Genomic DNA, 7698 nt, shown 5'->3' on the forward strand with positions numbered 1-7698 from the left:
CTCTCTCTCTGTCTCTCTCTCTCTGTCTCTCTCTCTACCTCTCTCTCGCTCTGTCACTCTCTCTCTACATCTCTCTCTCTACCTCTCTCTCTCTCTCTACCTCTCTCGCTCTCTCTCCCTCTATTTCACTGATATTTTGCAAAGGACTCTCAGTCAGGGATACCTCTACATCAGCATCCTCTGCTCTGTATGTGTTCTCTCAAAGCACTGGTATCCTTCTTCAGAGATTCTGTTGTTGACGTTGCTCATGCAAATATGTTCTTGACCAAAAACAAAACGTGTGTGTGTGTGTGTGTGTGTGTGTGTGTGTGTCTATTTTACATTTACATTTACGTCATTTAGCAGACGCTCTTATCCAGAGCGACTTACAAATTGGTGCATTCACCTTATAGCCAGTGGGATAAACACTTTACAATGTTTTTTTTTTTTTTTTGGGTGTGTGTGTGTGTGTGTGTGTGTATAATCGTAGCGCCTTTCACTCCGTGAATCAGGCAAAGCAGAGCTGCTGTGTCCATCAATGTAAATAGTCTGCTGTCCTTATTCTCTGTGTTTTAGAGGAACAATGTGAGACCACCGTTCTATAGAACACAGAGACCACCGTTCCATAGAACACAGAGACCACCGTTCTCTAGAACACAGAGACCACCGTTCTATAGAACACAGAGACCACCGTTCTATAGAACACAGAGACCACCGTTCTATAGAACACAGAGACCACAGAGACCACCGTTCTATAGAACACAGACACCACCGTTCCATAGAACACAGACACCACCGTTCTATAGAACACAGAGACCACCGTTCTATAGAACACAGACACCACCGTTCCATAGAACACAGAGACCACCATTCTATAGAACACAGAGACCACCGTTCTATAGAACACAGAGACCACCGTTCTATAGAACACAGACACCACCGTTCTATAGAACACAGAGACCACCGTTCTATTTTACATTTACATTTACGTCATTTAGCAGACGCTCTTATCCAGAGCGACTTACAAATTGGTGCATTCACCTTATAGCCAGTGGGATAAACACTTTACAATGTATTTTTTTTTTTTTTGTTGGGGTAGAAGGATTACTTTATCTTATCCCAGGTATTCCTTCAAGAGGTGGGGTTTCAAATGTCTCTGGAAGGTGGTGAGTGACTCCGCTGTCCTGGCGTCGTGAGGGAGCTTGTTCCACCATTGGAGTGCCAGAGCAGCGAACAGTTTTGACTGGGCTGAGCGGGAACTGTGCTTCCGCAGAGGTAGGGGAGCCAGCAGGCCAGAGGTGGATGAACGCAATGCCCTCGTTTGGGTGTAGGGACTGATCAGAGCCTGAAGGTACGGAGGTGCCGTTCCCCTCACAGCTCCGTAGGCAAGCACCATGGTCTTGTAGCAGATGCGAGCTTCAACTGGAAGCCAGTGGAGTGTGCGGAGGAGCGGGGTGACGTGAGAGAACTTGGGAAGGGTGAACACCAGATGGGCTGCGGCATTCTGGATGAGTTGTAGGGGTTTAATGGCACAGGCAGGGAGCCCAGCCAACAGCGAGTTGCAGTAATCCAGACGGGAGATGACAAGTGGCTGGATTAGGACCTGTGCCGCTTCCTGTGTAAGGCAGGGTCGTACTCTCCGAATGTTGTAGAGCATGAACCTACAGGATCGGGTCACCACCTTGATGTTAGTGGAGAACAACAGGGTGTTGTCCAGGGTCACGCCAAGGCTCTTCGCACTCTGGGAGGAGGACACAACGGAGTTGTCAACCGTGATGGCGAGATCATGGAACGGGCAGTCCTTCCCCGGGAGGAAGAGCAGCTCCGTCTTGCCAAGGTTCAACTTGAGGTGGTGATCCGTCATCCATACTGATATGTCTGCCAGACATGCAGAGATGCGATTCGCCACCTGGTTATCAGAAGGGGGAAAGGAGAAGATTAGTTGTGTGTCGTCTGCGTAGCAATGATAGGAGAGGCCATGTGAGGATATGACAGAACCAAGTGACTTGGTGTATAGCGAGAATAGGAGAGGGCCTAGAACTGAGCCCTGGGGGACACCAGTGGTGAGAGCACATGGTGCGGAGACAGCTTCTCGCCACGCCACTTGGTAGGAGCGACCGGTCAGGTAGGACGCAATCCAAGAGTGAGCCGCGCCGGAGATGCCCAGCTCGGAGAGGGTGGAGAGGAGGATCTGATGGTTCACAGTATCAAAGGCAGCAGACAGGTCTAGAAGGACAAGAGCAGAGGAGAGAGAGTTAGCTTTAGCAGTGCGGAGAGCCTCCGTGACACAGAGAAGAGCAGTCTCAGTTGAATGACCAGTCTTGAAACCTGACTGGTTTGGATCAAGAAGGTCATTCTGAGAGAGATAGCAAGAGAGTTGGCTAAAGACGGCACGCTCAATAGTTTTGGAGAGAAAAGAAAGAAGGGATACTGGTCTGTAGTTGTTGACATCAGAGGGATCGAGTGTTGGTTTTTTGAGAAGGGGTGCAACTCTCGCTCTCTTGAAGACGGAAGGGACATAGCCAGCGGTCAAGGATGAGTTGATCAGCGAGGTGAGGTAAGGGAGAAGGTCACCGGAGTTGGTCTGGAGAAGAGAGGAGGGGATAGCGTCAAGCGGGCAGGTTGTTGGGCGGCCGGCCGTCACAAGTCGCAAGATTTTATCTGGAGAGAGAGGGGAGAAAGAAGTCAAAGCATAGGGTAGGGCAGTGTGAGCAGGACCAGCAGTGTCATTTGACTTAACAAACGAGGATCGGATGTCGTCAACCTTCTTTTCAAAATGGTTGACGAAGTCATCCACAGAGAGGGAGGAGGGGGGAGGTTTCAGCAGGGAGGAGAAGGTGGCAAAGAGCTTCCTAGGGTTAGAGGCAGATGCTTGGAATTTAGAGTGGTAGAAAATGGCCTTAGCAGCAGAAACAGATGAAGAAAATGTAGAGAGGAGGGAGTGAAAAGATGCCAGGTCCGCAGGGAGTCTAGTTTTCCTCCATTTCCGCTCGGCTGCCCGGAGCCCTGTTCTGTGAGCTCGCAATGAGTCATCAAGCCACGGAGCTGGAGGGGAGGACCGAGCCGGCCGGGAGGATAGGGGACATAGAGAGTCAAAGGATGCAGAAAGGGAGGAGAGGAGGGTTGAGGAGGCAGAATCAGGAGATTGGAGGGAGAAGGATTGAGCAGAGGGAAGAGATGATAGGATGGAAGAGGAGAGAGTAGCGGGAGAGAGAGAGCGAAGGTTGCGACGGCGCATTACCATCTGAGTAGGGGCAGAGTGAGTAGTGTTGGAGGAGAGCGAGAGAGAGAAGGATACAAAGTAGTGGTCGGAGACATGGAGGGGAGTTGCAGTGAGATTAGTAGAAGAACAGCATCTAGTAAAGATGAGGTCAAGCGTATTGCCTGCCTTGTGAGTAGGGGGGGACGGTGAGAGGGTGAGGTCAAAAGAGGAGAGGAGTGGAAAGAAGGAGGCAGAGAGAAATGAGTCAAAGGTAGACGTAGGGAGGTTGAAGTCCCCAAGAACTATGAGGGGTGAGCCATCCTCAGGAAAGGAACTGATCAAGGCGTCAAGCTCATGGTGCTGGAGTCTAAGGGGGACACGGCCATCAAGATGATGTGTAAGCTCCTCCAGGCCTTCTGGAAGATTGGCCTCATCACGGTGGACCAGATGAACCGGGGCTTCCAGCGTGTGTACGACGAGCTGCCAGAGATTAACCTGGATGTGCCCCATGCCCACTCAATCATGGAGTCCTTTACGGACCTCTGCTACCAGGAGTCTGTTATCACCAAACAGTTGAGAGACTCCTGTCCCTCCAGGTCAGTCCCAGTGTTGAGTGGTGCAAACTCTTTCATTTTGTCTTGGGTATAGTCAGTCCCTCCAGGATTCTGCGATCACATTAATTTTAGCAAAATCAACAATTGCCTGCATATTATGCGAGGGCTTGCATATTATGCGAGGGCTTGCAAATTTGACCAATCACTGCACTATTTCTGCATTAAACTAAAAACATTGTGACCCATCACCGCACTACAAAAAGAGGGCTCACGATTTCAACCAATCACCGCACATTTACTGCATAATATGATATAAATCAAGCCACATGTCAACAAACCTTTTCCCATGGGGCGGTGCACAATTGGTCCAGCGTCGTCCAGGGTAGGGGAGGGAATGGCCGGCAGGGATGTAGATCAGTTTGTAGAGCATGGTGTTTGCAACGCCAGGGTTGTGGGTTCGATTCCCACGGGGGGCCAGTATGAAAAATAAAAAAATAATGTATGCACTCACTAACTGTAAGTCACTCTGGATAAGAGCGTCTGCTAAATGACTAAAATGTAAATGTAAATGGAACCTGGAGGGCGATAAATGACAAGGATATTAAGCTTAAATGGGCTAGTGACTGTGACAGCATGGAATTCAAATGAGGAGATAGACAGATGGGTCAGGGGAAAAATAGAGAATGTCCACTTGAGAGAGATGAGGATTCCTGTGCCACCACCCCGCTGACCAGATGCTCTCAGGGTATGCGAGAACAAATGGTCAGACGAGGAGAGAGCAGTAGGAGTAGCAGTGTTTTCAGTGGTAATCCATGTTTCCGTCAGCGCCAAGAAGTCGAGGGACTGGAGGGTAGCATAGGCAGACACCACCGTTCTATAGAGACCATCGTTCTATAGAACACAGAGACCACTGTTCTATAGAACACAGAGACCACCGTTCTATAGAGACCACCGTTCTATAGAACACAGAGACCACCGTTCTATAGAACACAGAGACCACAGTTCTATAGAACACAGACACCACCGTTCTATAGAACACAGAGACCACCGTTCTATAGAACACAGAGACCACCGTTCTATAGAACACAGAGACCACCGTTCTATAGAACACAGAGACCACCGTTCTATAGAACACAGAGACCACCGTTCTATAGAGACCACCGTTCTATAGAACACAGAGACCACCGTTCTATAGAACACAGAGACCACCGTTCTATAGAACACAGACACCACCGTTCTATAGAACACAGACACCACCGTTCTATAGAACACAGAGACCACCGTTCTATAGAGACCACCGTTCTATAGAGACCACCGTTCTATAGAACACAGAGACCACCATTCTATAGAACACAGAGACCACCGTTCTATAGAACACAGACACCACCGTTCTATAGAACACAGACACCACCGTTCCATAGAACACAGAGACCACCGTTCTATAGAACACAGAGACCACCGTTCCATAGAACACAGAGACCACCGTTCTATAGAACACAGAGACCACCGTTCTATAGAACACAGACACCACCGTTCCATAGAACACAGAGACCACCGTTCTATAGAACACAGAGACCACCGTTCTATAGAACACAGAGACCACCGTTCCATAGAACACAGAGACCACCGTTCTATAGAACACAGAGACCACCGTTCTATAGAACACAGAGACCACCGTTCTATAGAGACCACCGTTCTATAGAACACAGAGACCACCGTTCTATAGAACACAGAGACCACCGTTCTATAGAACACAGAGACCCCCGTTCTATAGAACACAGACACCACCGTTCTATAGAACACAGAGACCACCGTTCTATAGAACACAGAGACCACCGTTCTATAGAACACAGAGACCACAGTTCTATAGAACACAGAGACCACTGACAATTGTTATTTGATTTATTCATTTGTGAATAAATGTGAACTGCTGGATTAACATGCATCTATTTGTTTCTCTTTGTCTATATTTAATGGTCTCTTCCCTTCCTCCCTATATATCTCTATCTGTATATCTCTCTCTATGTATCTTTCTAAATATATCTCTCTAAATATCTCTATCTGTATATCTCTCTCTATATCTCTCTCTATAAATCTCTCTATATCTCTCTCTATAAATCTCTCTCTATATCTCTCTCTATAAATCTCTCTCTATATCTCTTTCTATATCTCTCTATATATATATATATCTCTATATATATCTATCTATATATCTCTCTCTATAAATCTCTCTATATCTCTCTATATATATCTATCTATATATCTCTCTCTAAATATCTCTCTCTATATATCTTTATCTATATATCTCTCTATATATATCTCTCTCTTTTTCTTCCTCTCTTCTTTCCTCTCTCTCTCAGTTACATCTATGATCCGACCGCTCCGGTGGACGTCCACGGCAGGAAGAGGGACCCGGCTGAGACCTCCCTCTACCAGTCCCACCACCTCCCAGGTGACAGCAGGAACCAGTTCAACACTAAGCAGAACCAGGGATTCCACAACCTGGGCTTCAGCAACAAGTGCAACGAAAGAGGAGGTGGAGGAAGCCTCAAGCTGGAGATCGACAACAACCACATCAACAGGCTCCACACCATGCCCACCAACCCAGAGAGGGAGCGGGGGACGGGCCAGGCAGCCAAGCCTCGGGTGGGGGAGGGTGGTGGGGGTTTATATATCCTCCATCCAGAGGGCCAGGTACCAAGACGAGATCCATCCAAGGGCCCCAGCCTAGTCCAAGTCTATCCCAACACACCCTCCCTGGATCTTAGTCTCAATCTGACCCACTCAGGTGACACTGACTCTCACCCAGACAATATTAGGATGGTCCGGAATGTCTCGGACCCCTCCATCGGGGACAGGTGCGGGGTGGGGTGCAACACCTCATCCGCGGATGAGCTTGACGAGGGGGTGGGCGGCACGCCGGAGTACCTGGGCGACACGGGAGATGAGCAGAGCGTCCTGTCTGCAACTAGCTTGTCCTCGGCGGGCACGAAGGATGATAGGGGGACGCCGGACGCCACTACCGTAGAGAGCGGGATCGGGATCTCAGTGATGAAGAGCGAGGATGAGGGGAAGGAAGGGGAAGACGATGACGTGCAGAGCGTCACAGACTCTATGGTGGCTGAAGCTCTGGGGGCTCTAGAGGCAGCGACCGCCGGGGAGGATTATGGGGACTAACTCTTTAAAAATGTCCTCTTACTATTCAAAAAAAAAAAACTCAATCTAACTTTGATATCTATTCAGCTTCAATATCTGATGGGGTGAACAGAAGGAGATTCTGATTTATTTTTTAACATGTCACATGGGCATATGTGTGACTATTTAGCCAAGGATTGGGTTGCGTAACGCTAGTCTGTTGCCTCAATGTTTTCTGTACTCTCAGGAGCAGGAGAGAAGACTCTTGGCGCTCGACTGTGAATATTCCCTGTGTCCTAATCACTAAACTATGGTACATATTACACTTCTTGGTCTACAGCTTCTACATTCTACATTTCTATGTTCCACCAACACAGCTCTGCAGTGCTTCTAGAACTTCTATCTCTATATTCCGTTCTATAAATGTTCTATTCAGTGGACATACAGTACCTGCCATTGCTTAGTTTTGTCTTCAGGGAGTTTACTGCGCTTCATTATATAAACACATTGATAGGTCATCTCCGGCTACTTATTTGTGTATCCTATCATGTTGTTGTTGTTGTTGTTTACCTGTTTTACTATGTTATTTATATAATTACTTTTCCGGTTCAATACATGTCAGAGATAGCTTGTCAGAGGTCTGTTTAGCTAAGATTCCACTCCTTGCACTCCTTTCGCAATGACACGCAGTGCAAGGAGTGGAATGTTAGCTAAACAACCTGGTACCCAGGCAATGTCAGAGACATTGCCCAAAGCTTGAAGAAGAGAGCAGACAAGATAAAGACCATAGAGAGAGGTAACCACAGGGGTTGTTGTTGACGTTAGTTC

The 7698-nt window shown here is 48.0% G+C and overlaps 1 long non-coding RNA gene across 1 annotated transcript in view; it reads left to right on the plus strand.

Annotated features, from left to right (window-relative positions):
* LOC311132868 overlaps positions 1-6175 on the plus strand; it is a 26365-nt gene extending 20190 nt beyond the window's left edge. The window contains exon 3 of the long non-coding RNA XR_014613546.1: positions 6096-6175. This is a non-coding gene — a long non-coding RNA (uncharacterized lncRNA). The remainder of the gene's footprint in view (positions 1-6095) is intronic.
* The last annotated feature ends 1523 nt before the right edge of the window (positions 6176-7698 follow it).

The sequence above is a fragment of the Coregonus lavaretus genome (genome assembly GCF_964263955.1).
Source record: "Coregonus lavaretus genome assembly, chromosome: 7".
In the NCBI taxonomy this organism is placed as follows: Eukaryota; Metazoa; Chordata; class Actinopteri; order Salmoniformes; family Salmonidae; genus Coregonus; species Coregonus lavaretus.